This window comes from Eretmochelys imbricata, chromosome 10, assembly GCF_965152235.1.
Source record: "Eretmochelys imbricata isolate rEreImb1 chromosome 10, rEreImb1.hap1, whole genome shotgun sequence".
NCBI classification, from domain to species: domain Eukaryota; kingdom Metazoa; phylum Chordata; order Testudines; family Cheloniidae; genus Eretmochelys; species Eretmochelys imbricata.
Window position 1 is genome coordinate 84,216,827 of NC_135581.1, and position 17,078 is coordinate 84,233,904.

The window sequence follows — 17,078 nt, forward strand, 5'->3', positions numbered from 1 at the left end:
TTCTCATCTGGTCCAAGAAGGCTTTCTTTGGAAACTGGATGCTACATTGGGGCCAGATTCGGTAAAGCACAGGAGTGTGAAAGGAAGAGAGCTCAGAATTCGGGGTGATAGGGAGGTGCCATGTGTGTCTTTTCCAGATGATTGTCTGCAGGCACGTTTCAGCTTATAAACAATAAAATTGAGCTGAACGTGAATCTTTTCCTTAGAAGTGAAGGTTTTGTTACTGGGGCAGGGGAAGATGAAGAATCTAGTAGAGATGGAAACAGACGACTGGTTACAGTACAGCTGTGGCAAGGGAATTTTGCGTCTTTGCTATCTGTCTAAGCTGTGGTCTCTCCACTGTAGGAATCTGTGAGCTAGCCAGACTGCCACATGTGCAATTTTATTTTATGGTAACAGGCAAGCTAAAGCAAATGACCTAGCTTCCTGGGGTATCTCTACACTGCAGAAAGAAACCCGTGGCACCAAGTCTTAGAGCCTAGATCAATTGACATGGGCTCACAGGGCTTGGGCTGCAGGGATAAAAATAGCCATGTAGATATTTCCACTTGGGCTGGAGCCCAAGCTCTGAGACCCTCCCCAGGTTACGCCCAAGTAGGATGCCTGCATGTTTTAGCCCTCCGCCCTAGCCCCGCAAGCCCAGATCAGTCTGCGACTCAGCACTGTAGGTTTCTCTTGGCAGTGTCAGCATGCCCAGACACACTGCTGCAGCCCCTAGGTTGGAATGCAACTTTCCACTGAGTGTGTGCACAAGTCTGGAGACTGGAGGGGCAATAAAAGCTTTCTCCCTCCCCGTCCCTCCCTTGGGTCTCACTGATGGGCCTTGCCCTGATCTGGAGCAATGAAGTCGTTATGGCTTGAAATTGCTCGTTCTGTTGCTCCTTATTCCCACACCAGAATCCTGTTTTGACACCAACATTGCTCTGCCGCTGAGCAGTAGTGTGTGTCTGGGGTTGCAGGTCAGATTCCCAATTAAAAATCAGTGGTTGGGCAGAGTCTGGGCATGTTTTAATTGTAGACATACACCAGTTCTGGGACAGAGATTGCTAAGCAGCACGCAGGATAATTTCTTCTTTCAGGAATCTTCATCTAGTACCAATTCCCAGGTCCCTGAGAACAACTCTGCTTTAAGAATTGGAGACGAAGGCAGAAAGCAAGCTGCTCCCCTGCTGTCTCACAGCCCCCACTCGCTAGAATTACTGCCTCTTGTCAGAATCCTGCATAGCTCAAAAACTACGGATACAGCACCTCTTCCCAACACTGAGCACTTGCTCACACTCACACTCTTGGAATACTGTGATGATGCCTGCCATAAATAAATAAAGAATACAGATTTATCAGAACTCATTGTCTAATCAGGTCTGCTATCTAAGAAGATGTATGAAAAACACATACAAGCAGTAAAGGAAAATCCGAATTATCAAAACACAGAGCAGAAGGAACCATCTATCCTTGAGTTTGAGGACCTGGCGTGAACTTGTGCCCTTAGATAAATAGGAAAGTGAACAAGAACAGTTTTTTTTTAAAAAAAAACTATCTGTGTAGGATGCAAAAGCAGGCTTACAAATCATTCCCATATACACATTTGAAATGCAATGGTTATGGTTTCAAAACTGAGCTTTTCACTTTTTTTGTTTTGTTTAGAGAAACATTGTGCTTTGCTGATCGTTACGTTGTTCTGTAGGCAGGGTACTAGAGGATGAACCTCCTGAAATCACCAGGAATTGTTTCTGCACATTTAAAAAAAAAAAAAAAAAAAAAAGCCTAGACAATTAGGTCTTCAGTGGGCTTGCTTTGGTCTGTTAATGAGTAAACTTATTAACATTAAAAAACCTGTCAAATGCAGCCTTTTTTGCACGTAAGTGTGTTGTCGTGGGGGGGGGGGCGCAGGGGAAGTTAACCAAGTATCTGTTTGTCCATTTTCTGCCTTCCGTATTTCTTGGAACCATTCCTCTAGTTTTGGATAAGCGTTTTCTTTTGCAGGGTGAAGTTATGAATAGTCTAGTGACTATGAAAAGACCAGCTATTCGCTCTTTGGCGTGTAACCATTTCTGCTAGGGATCCCTGCCAGAATTGCCAAAAGATCATTCATGGTCTGGTTTACATCGCAGTATTTACCAGCTGAGCGTGACAGCCATGCGGACATAAAATCACCTCTTTCCCCAACATCTATCCCTACCCAACCTGTGTATATTTTTAATCTTGCTGTGTAAGGTGCCACTGAAGCAGTATCTGGTGTCCTCTTCATACTGCAGTTGTGGTTGGTAACTCACCTTCCAGATCCTTTTATCATAATGACAGGTTTCAGAGGAGCAGCCATGTTAGTCTGTATTCGCAAAAAGAAAAGGAGTACTAGTGACACCTTAGAGACTAACCAATTTATTTGAATATAAGCTTTCGTGAGCTACAGCTCACTTCATCGGATGCATGTAGCTCACGAAAGCTCATGCTCAAATAAATTGGTTAGTCTCTAAGGTGCCACAAGTACTCCTTTTCTTTTTATCATAATGTCATCCAGCTCTTCCCTTGTCAGGAAATTTTGCCAAAGGCTGAAGTTAGTTTTGTTTCCTTATCCAGAAGCAATTGATTTTATTAAGGTTAACTTTCTCTACAAAACAGTTACCGAAAAAGTTGAAATACATAATGCCTAATTTGGAGACGCTGGGCCAATTAAATTTGGTTCTTTTAAAAAAAACAAAAAAAAAAACACAAATTATTTGATAAGCAACTGGCCAACTATACAAATTCCCTTCCTCTTCCATTCTTTAAAGCACCAGCTCCTAGTGTAGGTCACAGTCTGGTTTATTTACAATGGGTAGGGATCACTGGTCAGGGAAAAGGATTCTCTCTTGTTCTGTCCCTAAGGCAGAGAAGAGCTTTTGCCAGAGGGTGGGTACCCATTTCTGGAAGGCATCTTGCAGTAAAAACTGCTGTACTCGCGTTATCACCACTTGCTTGCGCAGTGAAGATCCAGGGCTTGTCTCCCCGTTGCTAAAGTCGATGTAACTCTGTCACTTGGGGTGTGAAAAAACCCACCCCTCCTGAGCGACGTAAGTTACGTCGACTTAGAGCGGTGTCTGCATTGCGCCCTGGGTGGGAGACGCTCTCCCGCCAACGTCGCTTGCGCCTCCGGTGGTGGTGGCGGCGTTACGTCGACGGGAGAGCGCTCTTCTCTTCCCTCAACGTCGCGCGTCTCCACCAGATGTGCTCCATCAGCGCAGTGGCCTCCATGCCGCAGCGCCACGGTAGTGCGTCTGGTGAGGACAAGCCCCCATGTTCGAGAGCACCCCATTGCTTTGAATTGGTTGGCTTGATAGGCCTGTGTAATGATTCTATGTCTGGAACAGCTAGTCCATGCTGCGTCATTGGTCTGTTTCAAGTAGCCACACTTGCTCCATCTTTGTATTCCCTCTACATTCCAACAGTCTCTGTATCCCTGCTAGAGTTTTATTTGGGCTGATTTATAGGAAGATTCTGAAACAAGATAGAGACATCCTAGGCAAAGCATTCATTCTGGCCCCAATTTACCTAAGTACTTAAGCACATGTGGAGTCCTTGTGGCACCCTAGAGACTAAGCAATTTATTTAGGCATAAGCTTTCGTGGGCTAGAACCCACTTCATCAGATGCACATGTGTAACTTAATTGTATTGCAATATTTAGATTAACAATCCTCCAAAGGGTGTCCTGGCCAATGCAGAGCGTAAAGGAGAGAGCAGCTCAACCGTGTGGACTCTCACAGGCTGCTATATCAAGGGGGAATCCGTTTAAGGAAATAGGGGCTAGAGGAAAACAAGGACCTGTTGAGTAACATTGAGAGACCAACCAAGAGTAGGCGCACTAGATGATGCAATCAGGCAGATGAGCCTTGATTTATAAACTTGATAAGGAAGAATTTCTTACACATATCCTTCCCTTACACAATCCCACTGGTCAAATGCAGTAAGGTTCAGGCCAAACCTCTCTATACCACAGACAGAGTTGGGTCAAATTTTTCAAAAAGTAGCCACTCCCTTTAATGCCTTTATTTTTGGGGTGCTCACCTTGAGATCCTCAAGGGCTTTTTCCCATAGGTGCTGCCATTGACTTTAGCTGTAATGGTGGGAGCTCGACGCTTCTGAAACTCGGGGATCTAAAGCCAGTGGTGGACTTTTGTAGAACTCAGCTCCAAACTTTCACTGCGTTGACTAAGGCTGCTCTGGAACACAAGTGATTTAACTGCCAACCTGGGGCTGGCAGAGCAGTTGCCTGGGACTGCAAGCTGGGTGGGACAGGATTTCAGATGAGAGGAAGGGCTAGGTGAAACTGTCAGAACAATGGAGGGGGAGGGGAAATGGGAAGTGTCCAGAGATAAACGAATCTCTCTCCAGCACAGAATGTGTGTGCTGGCTTCTAGCAAGGAATACACCTGAGGTTATAAAGAGGCGTGTGTGTGTGTGTAATAATAAAATAAAAAAAGTACATGAAAGAAATGGAGACCTCAGATTCCAGGAACAGGTGAGAACTGGTAAACAGAGTGATTAAAATAAAATGGGAACCAAAAAAAATCTACATAAGAAACCATGCAAATGTGTAGTGAACAGGAGATCAGAAAGGAGATATTTAAGGAGATGACTGAGAAGGGGCATTTTAAACACAAGAGGCACATTGAGGAAACATTTAATTTTTAGCAATCAATCTTTACAAAGAAGAGCAGGGAAGAGATGTCACAACTCCGGGCACAGGCTATTTCCCAGAAGAGGGAGAAGAAAGACCCAAGTAAATAGCCCCACGAGAACCGGAAATGAGAACCTCTGCAGGCCCCAATAGCGTCTGCCCCAAGATTGCGAAGGAAGAGACAAAGAAATAGAGGGCCTTCAGCCAGTACATTCAGAAACCCTTTGGAAACCAAGGAGATGCTGATGAGAGGACAGTGAAACGCACACTCCTGGATTCTAGAGAAGATGCAGGCATCTTCCAGACATGTAAGTGTAGCTTCAGCTGTAGGGAAGACGATACAAGAAACAGTCTCTAAGGTGCCACAAGTCCTCTAACAAATTTATTGGAGCACAAGCTTTTGTGAGCTACAGCTCACTTCATCGGATGCATGCCACTCTAAGGTGCCACAAGTCCTCCTTTTCTTTTTGCGGATACAGACTAACACGGCTGCTCCTCTGATACAAGAAATGTTACCCAGAGTGGAATGGGGAAGTCTCTCGATAAGTAAGTGGCTGATGACCAGGAAGACTGGGGAAGCATGTGAATGTTTAAAGTTTTTGGTGTAGCACCATAAAAGATCCATCCAAGGATCCACATGTGTGGCATAGCGGAAGAACTACTGTATCTGAACTGACGGAAGAGCAGCCTGGGAGCTGCGCTGCCACAAAGGTTAGTATTGGAGCAAATTTCCTCCCTGTGCTGTACCAGTGATCGGGAGAAGGAGGGTCAGCTGAAGGCAGGGGGAGGGGTGAAGAGGAGGGGGTTACCAGCGAGTGGTGGGGATGGGGGTGCAACATGCCTGCAGCAACAAGGCAGGAAGACGATTTTTTGCAGCAGCATTCTGAATGGGTGCAAAGGGGAGCTCGACCCCTGTGTCCAGGCCAGAGGAGAAGGTTGGCATAGTTGAGATGCAAGCTGGTGAGGGCCTAGACCAGAGTTTCATTTGTGTGGATCGCAAGGAAAGGCCAGGTCTTGGAGAGAGCAGCATGGCTCAGGCACAGCCTGGATGTGTGGGCTGGAGAGACCAGGAATCGATGAAGCTGAGATTCAAGCCCTGAATAGAAGGGGGTTGGGGAAAGGTGCCGGGGGGAGAAGAACATAAAGAGCTCAGTTTGGGGCTTTCTAAGTAGAGATCCCTTTTAGGACTCATTAGTTTCCTTTTTAAACAGGCTGACCTCACTGGCTAGAGCTCGGCTTAATCCATGGAAGCGCTGGGCAAGACACAGTGCGATGCAGAATCCCAGCTGACACACCCCTGTTCTGACCAGCATTCGTGCAGTTCAGAGCTGAGCTCCCACCTGGCTCTGTCAGTGGTCCTCTCGGAGCCTGGCCTGAAATCTCTACTGCTTCAGTTGGGGGCCATTTCTGAGTAGGCCTGTTTTAGCAGCTTTGTGCTGTGACTGGAGCACCAACCACATTCGTACGTGGTGCTAAGGAAGGTTTGGAGTCCAATCTCTGCAGCTGAAAGGCTGCTGTACTGACCCAGCACTTTGCCACCACATAAGATGAACGGTCAGTCTGCTGAAAAGAGCCATTCCCAGGCTTCCGTCTGGGGCACAATCGAGAAGGTTGCACAAAAAGGAAACTAAAAGTGAGGAAGAGAAACCACGACGTTTGTCTGATTCTCCATTTCTCCCTCTGAAGTGTGCATAGAAAACCTCTCTGCAGGTTGCTTCCCTTGTCCGAGTGGCTAACACTGGAGTTGTCTTGCCCTGCTCCCTCACCTGTCACCTTGCGGGTGGGGGCTTAGATGGGTGTCATAGAAAAGTCCAAAGGACTGATTTATGCATACACAAGCAAGGGTTTTGAGTCAGTTCTGCACGTCCTGCGGAGCCATGTCCTGACAGTGTCAGGAGGTAGGAATCCCAAATTGTTCTGTGCTGAAGGGTTTTGTTAGTCATTTGTCCTGTTATCAGAAGCACAGGTGCGTATGTCATTCGCTCTCCTCCTCCTGTCTTTGGGCTGTCTCAGTGCCTCTGCCTCTGAGCCCCTACAGCCACAGAGGGAAAGGATTGCTCCCATAGGACTGGAGAGAGAGAGAACCTGCTGGGTCCCCTGTAGTTCATACTCCCTCCTTCTTCCCCCAGCCCTGGAGAATGGTGCAGGATTGTTCCCTGCCCTCTATTCTCTAGGGCTGTCCCAGTTCTGAATGTGTCGCTTTGCATAACCCTTCCTATGCACGCTAGCATTCTCTCAGTGGCACCAGGAGCAATGGGATGCTGAATAGGGTGTAATGGCTGGAGTCAGTTTAAAGGTGCTGCTGGGAAAAGCGTGTCCATGATCATCACCAGGTTGGAAGGAATCTCTCCCTTGTGTGCATTGAAAAGGGCCTGATTCCTCCGTTCGTGTTGATCCCGGCCAAGGCTGGAGACACTCGTGTAGCGGGGAAGTGGGTTGGTCCACTACACCTCGGATCAGGATTTCAATTGTACTCCAGACAATAAGACCAGATTATCACAGGGAATTGGTTTTCCCCTTTCAAAATCATTTCAAATTCCTTCTTGCAAAGTCCAGGGAAGAGAACTCTGGCTCCCCACCCCTGCTGGTCTCAGGCCCTGCAAAGGGGAACCTAGTGCCTGCTTTTAGCCCCATCACTTTCATTGAGAATTATATAGACTAGCTTCTTAAGGCCAGTTATCTAGATCCTTTTCCTCCCAGGAAATGCCTCGGTTTTGGACTTCTTGTCCCTGCAATCCCAGTCTCTGCTCTCAACTTCTGGCAAAGGTGTCTGGAGACCCTGCCTCCCGTGGTGCATGCTGGGAGGGAGTTCTGTGATGATTGACAAATAGATTAATGGGTGGGAGGAGGGGAGCTGGATTCTGTCGCCTCTTAGCAAGAATGGCTGGAGGTATGGGTTGTGGTGGTGGTTTTTACTTGATGGCCGATGTGTCTGTGGGGCATAAGGGTGTAATCTGCTGAGTGAAACATCAAGCTGAGCTAGAACCAAGGAAATGCACATGTGACAATGATGATCTGATGTTTGATATGCAGTCGTTTCCAAACTTTAAGGATCATGGCTTTGGAAACGCCACTCGGACAGGAGAAGATGGAGTATCTACAATACAGAGATCAGTCCTAAAGTAGCTGGGTGGCCTAAAAGGTGACGCCATTGTGCTGGGGACCTGTGTTCAGTCCCTGGTCTTTCTCTCCCTTGCCTGGCAAGTGTCAGTCGGTGCTGAGGGGGTCACGCACTCTCGTGGGAAGCAGGTGTCTTGCTGCCTTTGATTCCTTTGGCTGAATAGAGAGAAGGACTGGTGGCTTCCAAGTGTGTCTGGCCCTCCTTGAACGGCAGGGCAATTGGCTGATGTGGGGAGCGAGAAGGTTTCCTTGGGGGTCCACGAGTAACATGAACCATGAAGTTCAGCTGCCTAAGTGATCAGATGGTGCGGCTTGCAGAGCTGGTGAAGAAAGCGTGGGAATGGGGAAGGAAAGGCGGATTTCTGGCAATCTCCAGTTGACTTTCCCTGTGTCGGCATCGCTCAGGTGCCCTGATGCTCTGTGCTCTGGAGCAGCAGCTGAACTGGCCCAGGTGCTGTAGGGCCCAGGCCGTGCTGCGCTGGGAGCCACCAGCACTTCGATGCCCTGAGATCTGGAGCTGGTAGCATCACCGTTGTGCCAGGCCCAAGGGCTGTGACCCCATGGTAGCTGCAGTGTCCGAGCCGTCTGCTAGGAGACATTGGGGATGGTTAAAAGAGAAGTTAAGCTTTGCTCTGTCCAGCTGGAGGGATCTTGCTGATGTGACCTAGTCTGGAGTCCTATGAACAGCTAGTGCTGGGGGAGGGAGTGGGCACTGGTGGGTCAGAGAATGGGCATCCTTCACTCCCTGGGGCCTAGAGGCCGGATTTTGCCTTGTGGGTCTGCAGGAACTTCCTTCACGTTTTGGAGGCATTACTCTGGATTTACCCCAGGGCCAGTCAGAGCAGACCCTGGCCAAGAAGCCTTGGGGGACAGTAACGTACTGCATACACCACGGTTCCTGCTTTCCAGCTGCTTGCTTCTCATTCCTTCTCTCCTCGCTGTCTGCCTTCCCCCTCCCCCATCTCTCTCCTTCCTCCTTCCATCGCTCCCCATCCCCCTTTTCTCTCTTTCTCTCTCCTCTCTCCCATCCTCCCTCTCCTCTCTTTGTTTCTCTGTCTCCACTCTCTCCCTGCCCCTCCTTCTCTGTCTCTTCTTTCTTTCTTTCTCTCTGTTTTTGTCTGGCTTTCTTTTCTCTGCACTGGCCACCCTCCCCCACCCCAGGGTAAGACTTTAAATTCTTCCCAGGCAGCTACATCTGTGTAAGACGTTCCCTCCTCACCAAACACTGCACATGAGGAAAGGCTGACCTAGCTCTGGTCACATATTGCCTTTGGTAGAAGCACTCGTACAGGAGGCTTGGTGAATCCTTGCTCTGGGCTTGCTTTGTGTCCTCTAGCTCGCCAGCTCTGCATTTCATTCTTTCCTCTCTCACATCCTAGAGGAACAGGAGCTCTGGAGGGATTCTGACTGATGTGTAGAAGTGCCCAGCTGTCCTTTGGAGAGCGCAGTAGCCAGCCTTAGTCTAGAGACTGACCAGGTATGTTTGAAGCTCTGTTTAACCTTTTGCAGGGACCCTGAGCTGCAGATGTGCACGTGCTAGGGTGCATCCAAAGGCTGCTCCCTCCAGATGTGGCCCCGTTGCTGTGGTGCACTGTGAGGAGAGAAGGTCCTATCTGTAAATCAGGGCACAGGCCCACGAGGCTTCCTGAGTCGGAGCAGCAGAACTTGGTAAGGGGTCAGTCATTTCCCCAAATGTTAACGAAGCTGTCTCCGTGCTGGAGTGAGGTTCAGCTCGGCCTCCCTGGTTCTAAGGAACAAGTGGGTGGGCTCACAGTGCGTGAGCTGAATGTGTTGGGAGGAAGTGGGTTTTGCACTGCTGCTGCACGCCAGAGCCGTGCTGGCCCTACGGGCGGTGCTGCTGTGCGGCTTCCTGCCCTGGGCTCGGACAGACCTTGGACCTGCCTCTGTAGCTCCCAGCCACTCTTGAGTCTGGCTCAGTTTGGCTAGACCGTCTCCCCAGCTTAAACAAAATGGTTTGGTTGTTTAAAGTCCCTCTCCTGATTTGTACCCCAGTGGGAGCCCCCCTCCCCCCATGCATCCCATTCCCTGCACCTCTCCCTCAGAAGTTTGTTTCCTTGATCTTGCCTGCCAGTGCTGGTATGGCTCCAGAATGGACCCTGTGACTCACTATTGCTTGTGGGGGACGATCACATCCTTCCTTCTGCACGGCTTTGGGATGGCACTGCACTGAGGATTTGCTTGTATTCTTGTGTCCGGGTCTAGCTTGGTGGAACAGCACCCCCTTCTGTTGGGCACGGTCTCCTTGCTTAGAAAATACCTAATACTTCGGACAGGTTGGCTACATGCTTAGAAGCACATGCCAATTCTAACAGGTGCAGCGAATGCCGGGGTGCTGTTGTGCTGTCCCACCTCGGAAGACGCCCCTCCACACACCTGCAGCAGCGTCTCCTAGTCCGCAGCTGCATGAAACTAGAGAGACTAGGGAAGAGGTAATATCTGTTATTGGACCAACTCCTGTTAGTGAGAGAGACAAGCTTTCAGGCTACACAGCACTCTTCCTCAGGTCTGAGAAAGGTACTCAATGTCCCAGCTAAATAAAAGGAGGAACAGATTGTTTAGCATAAGTAGTTAACACATTTCAAGGAGCCATTCTAGGTGAAATGGCCTGTTAACACCCCTCCAGTCATGGGGGGGAGGGGGAGAAAGCTGCAGGGTGGTAGGGGGAGACAATTAATTGGGTTATAGATTGTTATAACATAAGCCATAAATCATGGTTCTGTTCAGTCCATGATTTTTAGTGTCTAGCAAAGTTATGAATTTAAGCTCCCTGGCTCATATTTTACCAGGTGTTGGTGCAGGTTTCCTTTGAGAGTGAGGACAGGCAAGTGAGACAGTGACTGCTTTGTGAAAAGTGTTCACCCACAGGTGACAGGGTTTCTTTTGTCATTTTTTCAGTGAGAGCTCATTGAAGAGCATTGTGTTGTCTGATTTCACCCACACATTTGTTCCTGTGGCATTTAGTGCCCTAGATGGGATACACCCTGTGTTGTGATGGGCATGTGTAGGACCAGGGATCTCGAAAGGTGTGTCGTGGGTGATGCTGATCATCAGCAGTGGAGCTATGTCTGCAGGTTTTGCATCTGTTCTGGCAGGGTCTGGTGCTGCTTTGAGTTGGTGAGTCCTGGTCTGTGGGGAGCTGGCTTCGGATGAGGAGCTTGGAGAGTTTTGGGGGAGTTGTTTGAAGGCCAGAAGAGGGGGTTCAAGAAAGATTTCTTTCAGTGGGGTCCCCATTGAGTATGGGTGGTAATTCTTTGATACGCTGTGGGGTGGTAGGTGACAACTTGATGGGTCCTGGAGAGCACAGAGAAGCGTTACTTTTCCAAGTCCCAGTGCCTCCCTTCCCCCTTGGGAACCATCTCATGAGATCCTGTTCAGGAAGGCAGTGGACTCCCTACTGCAACTTGCAGCAGTGGAAGAAATGCCCGTAGAGTTCCTGGGCTCGGGGTTCTACTCTCACAGTTTCTTGGCTCAGAAGAAGAGTGGGGGGTGCCCCATCCTGCATCTTCAACACAACAAGTTTGTCAATTCGGCTTCAGGAAGGTGAAACTGGCATCTGTAATTCCTAGGCTGGATCCTCAAGACTGGATCCAAGCTCTCAACTTACAGGGTGCGTACTTCCATATTATGATGCACCCCTCAGATTTTTTGTGGGAAAGTCTCTCTGCCAATACAGAGTGCTTCCCCTCGGCCTCTCCATGACCCCGGGGTGTTTGCCAAGTGCCAGGCGGGCATGGCTGCACGCATTGGAAGGCAAGGAGCTCAGGCCTCTCCAGGAAGCAAACCCCACAGAAGTGTTCCAGGACTGAGGGCCCTTCGGCTGGCATGTGTAGGCATTCTGCCAGTTCTTCAGTGTGCCACAGGACAAGAACTCACTGCCAACACCGTGATGTGCTATAGCAACAAGCACGGGGGGCTCCCGTGCCACCATTGTGTCAGGAGGCGACTCACCAAGGCTCAGGAGTAGCTCTTCACTTCCTCAATCTGCAGAACGCCCTAGCAAAGCACCTTAGCCAGCACCACCAAGTCACGCTAGGATCCGTTCTCCATGACACCCCGCTGTAACCCTGCGGCACATCCCACCTGACTGAGGAGTGGCGCAGGTTCTGCTCTGTCAGGGCAGTCGGTCCCACTCTCCATCAGACCCCTTTCTCATTCCATGGGGCCTGAGGTGCATATACACCTGCCCCGCTGTTCCCCTGGTACCGAGACTCCATGGGAAGATCAAACCAGACCCGTCCCTGGTGATTCTGGCAGCCACAGCGTGGCCCAGGCAGTTTTGGTACTTCAACCTCGTGAACCAGTCCACATGGCCTCCCGCCAGGCAGACTCTTGCAGCCTGAGGCAAAAGGCCTGGCCCTACACCCAGACCCTGTTTCCAGCTCACAGCTGGAAGGACTCCAGTAAGCTCACCTTTGCCGCGCAGTGGAAGAGGTTCTGTAGCTGAGCTGTGGAGAAATGGCTTCTCCCCTTTCTGAAGCCCCACTCACTGCTATCCTCAACTACCCGCTTGCCTCTCAGAGCGCACCAGACTCCGGTCACCCACCTCAGGTGGAAGGCTGCAGTCTCCTGCCACCTAACCATAGCCAGGAGCCTCGAGGCTTATTTGTGGCTTCCCGCACGCCAGACCCCATCTTCCTTGGGAGGGGGCTCCAAATCTGACAGCCGCTTTGGCAGCACTGCCCCACAGTCATTAGTCCAGCAGATGCCGAGCACCCCCTGCAGGAAATGGGTCCCTGCATGTGCGTCGCTAGAGGTGGGATATGTGTGGACAATCACTCAAAGACCAGTTACTTGCCCTGTGGTAATGGGTTGGCTGAGATGTGTCCACTTGGGTTCCTTCTCCTGCTGCAGAGGCCTTGCCAATCTGGATCCTACTGAGGAGTAGTTGCAGCCACCTGGCCCCTTAACCTTCAGTTATGGGGTGCTGGAGGGCACCTGGGGTGCAGGCAGAGGCCCAAGGGACACTGCTACACAAGAAGATGCTGGTCTCGGAAACCTGGGGCACATGTGGGTGACACGTCTCGAAGAACCAGGCATGCCGTAGGGCAGGGGACCGGTTTCTCAAGACTCGGATGAGGAAGGTTTAGGGGAGCTGTGCAGGTGCTTGTATTCATGCTGTTTTATATATTGGGCCAGTTGGGGGTTACAACCGCTCTGAGCGGAAGAGGGGGTTGATTGAGTGTCTGACATGTCTGTTTCCCAGCCTACCTGACGGGGTTGGCCTCCCTTGCTGGCTGGCTCTTTTCTGTCTCTAGCTGTCTCCTCCTCTCCCCGGGATCTGACGCTTTCTCCCTTGCTTTGTTTGGCATTCTCCCTCTTTAACTACTTCTCAGTCACCATCACCTGCAGCCTGAATCCCTAAGGAATGCTGCTGCAGAATGGTAACGAATCTGAATTCAAAGCCAAACACTCCCAAAGGTGTCTCATCTGCCCCACATCTTTCCCCTGCAGCAGAGTCCCTGTATTTCACTATCCCAGGTTCCTGGGCTTGCATATGGCAGTCATGAAATTATTAGCTAGCGGCTTCCTTTGGTGTTTTCAGCTGGTAAGTGCTGTGTATGGCTGACTGCTTGAAGAAGGTTCCTGTCCCCGTTCTGATGAAGTGTATGTAAGCAAAGCAAGGGTGCTGGATAACTAGTGCCATTTGCTGTCAAACTTCCATAAAACTCTTTGCTGTCTCTGGTGACATTCATCTGCAGCTTACTTGCCTTGGTCCAAATTTACTGGCCTCACAGCTGCTCCAGAGACTAGCAGAGCACGTACGTCTCCGATGGCATGACCTTGGGTCCTGGGTTCATGAAAGCTCTCTGAGGAGCTTCAGTCCTCGGTGGGTTCTGATCATACATGCACAGGCCCTGGACCCGACGCAGGGAGGAGAGGTGCTTCATGTTCGACTCAGAAGCTAGTTTAGAGAGAGCTCTGGGACCATGGCCCTCTAAGCACACAGGCGGTCCCCTGGATAGTCAAAATGTACTTTTTAAACAGTCTGTTGAACCTTCTGTATTAGTTTGAAGGCAGCTGAATTCCTGGGTGGTGGTTTTTAGTTAAACGTTGGGAAGAAAAGAGGAACAAATACGTCGGGGGGGGCAATGAAAGAAGATGGATGCACTTGAAGCTAAAAAGCGTAAATCCCATCCTGAGTGGGTTGGTCCAGTTGTGAGCCTCTCTCCTGCTCCGAACACTTCCTCCTCCTCCCTGGCTGCGGAGCTGGGTTCCAGGCTTCTCTCTCGTGGTCACGGAACAGCACAAGCAACAGCAGTGTCCAGCAGGAAAAGAGATGCACCTGCTTCTGCTCCTAGGCTGCAGTGGGAACAGGATCGGGCCCTAAGCAGTGTCCCGTTCGGGGCTGTGGCCTCTAGCAAGGTGAACTTGAGACTGGGCTGTATCTCTGGCAGACTTGGGACTGTACTTGTAGAATGCTGCTGTGTTCCCTGGGGCTCTTTGGAAAGAGACTCCTCTCGTGTGACTTCTGCATAGCACCGCACCCAGAATCCCGTAGTTTCTGCACTGAGCCCATCGCTCCTGGCTGAGCGAGAGCACCGTTTTAGAAAGGCATCAGTCTGGATTTAAAGCCTTTGTGCCGGAGAATCCACCAGGTCCTTAGGGAAGTGGCTCCAGTGGCTAATTCCTCTCACTGCTTAAAAAGCAGCACCTTATTTCTAGTCTGAGTTTGTCCAGTTTCAGCTCCCAGCCATGGGATTTTGTTCTGCCTTTTCCTGCTTGATTAAAGAGCCCTCTGCTATCAGAAATCTCCTCCCTACATATTTCAGAGTAACAGCCGTGTTAGTCTGTATTCGCAAAAAGAAATGGAGTACTTGTGGCACCTTAGAGACTAACCAATTTATTTGAGCATGAGCTTTAATGCCTACATAGGCATTAAAGATCCTGAGCAAGGCACCTCTTAGCCTTTTCTGGGATACACGAGGCTGAGTTTCTTCTCTCTCACTGTATGGAAGGTTTCCAGACCTCAGACTGTTCTCGTCACTCTCTTCTGAGCCCTCCCCAAGTGTGAATGCCAGAACTGGAGCCTGTATCTAGTGATGGGCTCGCTAACTTGCAGGCAGAGGTAACACCATCTTCCTGCTCTTCCTTAATATTCCTCTGCATATTTAAGCATCCAAGTACCGGGTTTGCCCTCTTAGCTGCAGCATTGCCTTGAGCGCTCGTGTTCACTTGGTTATCTCCCGTTACTCCTCTCTCCTTCTCGCTGTCCCTGCATTCCAAGCTACAGCCTCCCACCTTGTAAGCATGACCTCTCGTCTTTGGGCTGAGACGTATGAATTTGAGTGACTGTGTTAAAATGCAGTTTGCTCAAATGAGCCCCATTTACCAAGCAGTCCAGGTCAGCTTGGATAACTGGCCTGCCACTGTCATCGTTTACCACTCACTCATTTTTATGTCCTCTGCAGGTCTGACCTGCAGTAACTGTAGAATTTCTTCCATCTCTCGGATAAAGACACAGACTGGCGCTGATCTGGGAGCGGATCCTCACAGGGCCCCACTAAAAACCTCCAATATTTAAATTTTTAGAGATAATTTTTTATCGGGTGGGACCAAGCTGATGTACGTTATGTCAGCAATGCCCCTTTTATCACCCAAACTGTAACCTCCTCAAAAATGGTAGTTTGAGACCCTGTTTCCCAGTAAAACCCTGGGGACTGGCATGAATTATCCTGCCATGATGTAATTGTTTGACTGCCCTCCATATCCGCCTTTCCGTGAGTGTGCTCAGAATGGACGCTGGCCGGCTGTCTGCCATTAGCCATGGCAGCCATTTGACCTTGCCCAGTGTTCCCAGATTCATTACAAATCCCCCCGGGCGATTCAGAGAGCCCCTGGGCCAGTTCTTTCCCAGGAAGTCAGGAGGTCAGGGCATGGATAAGGGCTCAGAAGATCTGGGTTCAGTGCCAGGCCTTGCCACAGGTACCCTGTGTGAGCTTAGTGTCTCTGGGCCTCAGAGGTCCCCTCTGTATGATGCGGCTCACAGCCCTGCCCTGCCTGCAGGGGCGTTGGGAGCATACCTACTTGGGGAGAGATCAGACACTTCAGTACAGGGGCATGTGAGTTTGGATGCTTTCAAGCGTGGTGACTTTGTGGCCCACTGGGTGCTGCCTTGCTGTATCTCAGCCACTCGTACCCTTAGAAGTACCCTGTCTTTATTTTACTAATTTCAGAAGAACTTCTGGTTATTGTAATTAGCTCTATGACCTTCTCTTTGTCTTCTGTTCAGTAGTTTATCAATCTGCAGCCAGCACAGGCCCTGGATGTGCAGCCGAAGGGAAGGAAACCAGAGAAAATATCAACAAGTGAACTTCCCTTAAAACAAGGCACACTCATTGCTGGGGAAACTCTGGATCAAGGGAGAGGGGCAGTTAATGAAGGCCAAAGGGAAAGGGGAGGCCCCCAGCCTGGAGGTGGAGTGGGCTGCAAGGAAACAGAGGCTGAAAAGCTAGAGAGCAGAGACTTCATCTGCCGCTGAGCAAGAGGCAGCAGCATCCTGGGCTGGCTTGGCTCCTGTACGGAGTGTCCTGCCTGGGAATGCGGCGCAGCACTTGGCTGAGCCTGCCCTTCTTCACCAGCCCCTCGGGCCCCCAGGGGAGGAACATGCAGGGGAACCTAAACAGAAAATCCCCCTAGTACGTTCTGCTTGGGTCTGGTCAGTCTAGAACACCAGGTACACTGGGGCACTTCCCAGTGCTTCCCCCGAAGAGGGTTTGGGCCGAGTCCCTTTGGCTCCCCGGCCCTTGCAGTGTTATGTTTCCCTCGCCCTGCCTTGTGAGAGAAAGGAACTTCAGGCAGCTCATAAACTGTTCGCACGTTTAGCTTTCTTGACCCTTCCTTGAAACCTGCCCGGGGGGTTTTACAGGGATTTGGGGAAGCTGAGGTTTTACAGCATCTCAGATGATGGCTTGGTTCAGAATTCCTCTCCCACCCCACCACTGGAAACCCAGCACTCAGACAGCTACATCTGGCTGAGCTGGCACAGAACACGAATGAAAGGTGGCACTGGAGTGCGAGAGAGACCCCAAGGACTCCGCTTGTCCCAGGGACTGCTCCCTCTTGGGTCTACATCTTAACGCGGAGTTTGATGTTTCCGAGGGGCTCAGCGCCACAGTTCCCAGGGGTTTCATCTGGAGTGGAGCGCTCAGCACCTCTGAACATCAGGCCCAGGTGTTCCAAGTTGGGCACCCAGAATCAGTGGTCACTCTTGATAATGTTGGTCTCCGCTTGTTAGCGAAGCCGTCGTCCCAGAGCAGTGATCAGGGCGTGGCTGCTAGCCAG

The 17,078-nt window shown here is 50.3% G+C and overlaps 1 protein-coding gene across 6 annotated transcripts in view; it reads left to right on the top strand.

The window, feature by feature from the left end:
* ZNF710 (zinc finger protein 710) overlaps positions 1–17,078 on the top strand; it is a 51,065-nt gene that overhangs the window by 26,592 nt on the left and 7,395 nt on the right. The window contains exons 2-3 of one of the 6 annotated variants that reach the window (XM_077828040.1): positions 9,155–9,252; positions 16,027–16,967. The exons of 1 other annotated variant lie outside the window; for it this stretch is intronic. The gene's annotated coding sequence lies outside the window, so the exon portion shown is untranslated. Of the gene's footprint in view, positions 1–6,086; positions 6,289–6,534; positions 6,554–9,154; positions 9,253–9,317; positions 9,444–16,026; positions 16,968–17,078 lie in introns of those variants that run through there. 4 more of the 6 variants (XM_077828039.1, XM_077828038.1, XM_077828043.1 and 1 more) reach the window with 4 other exon arrangements.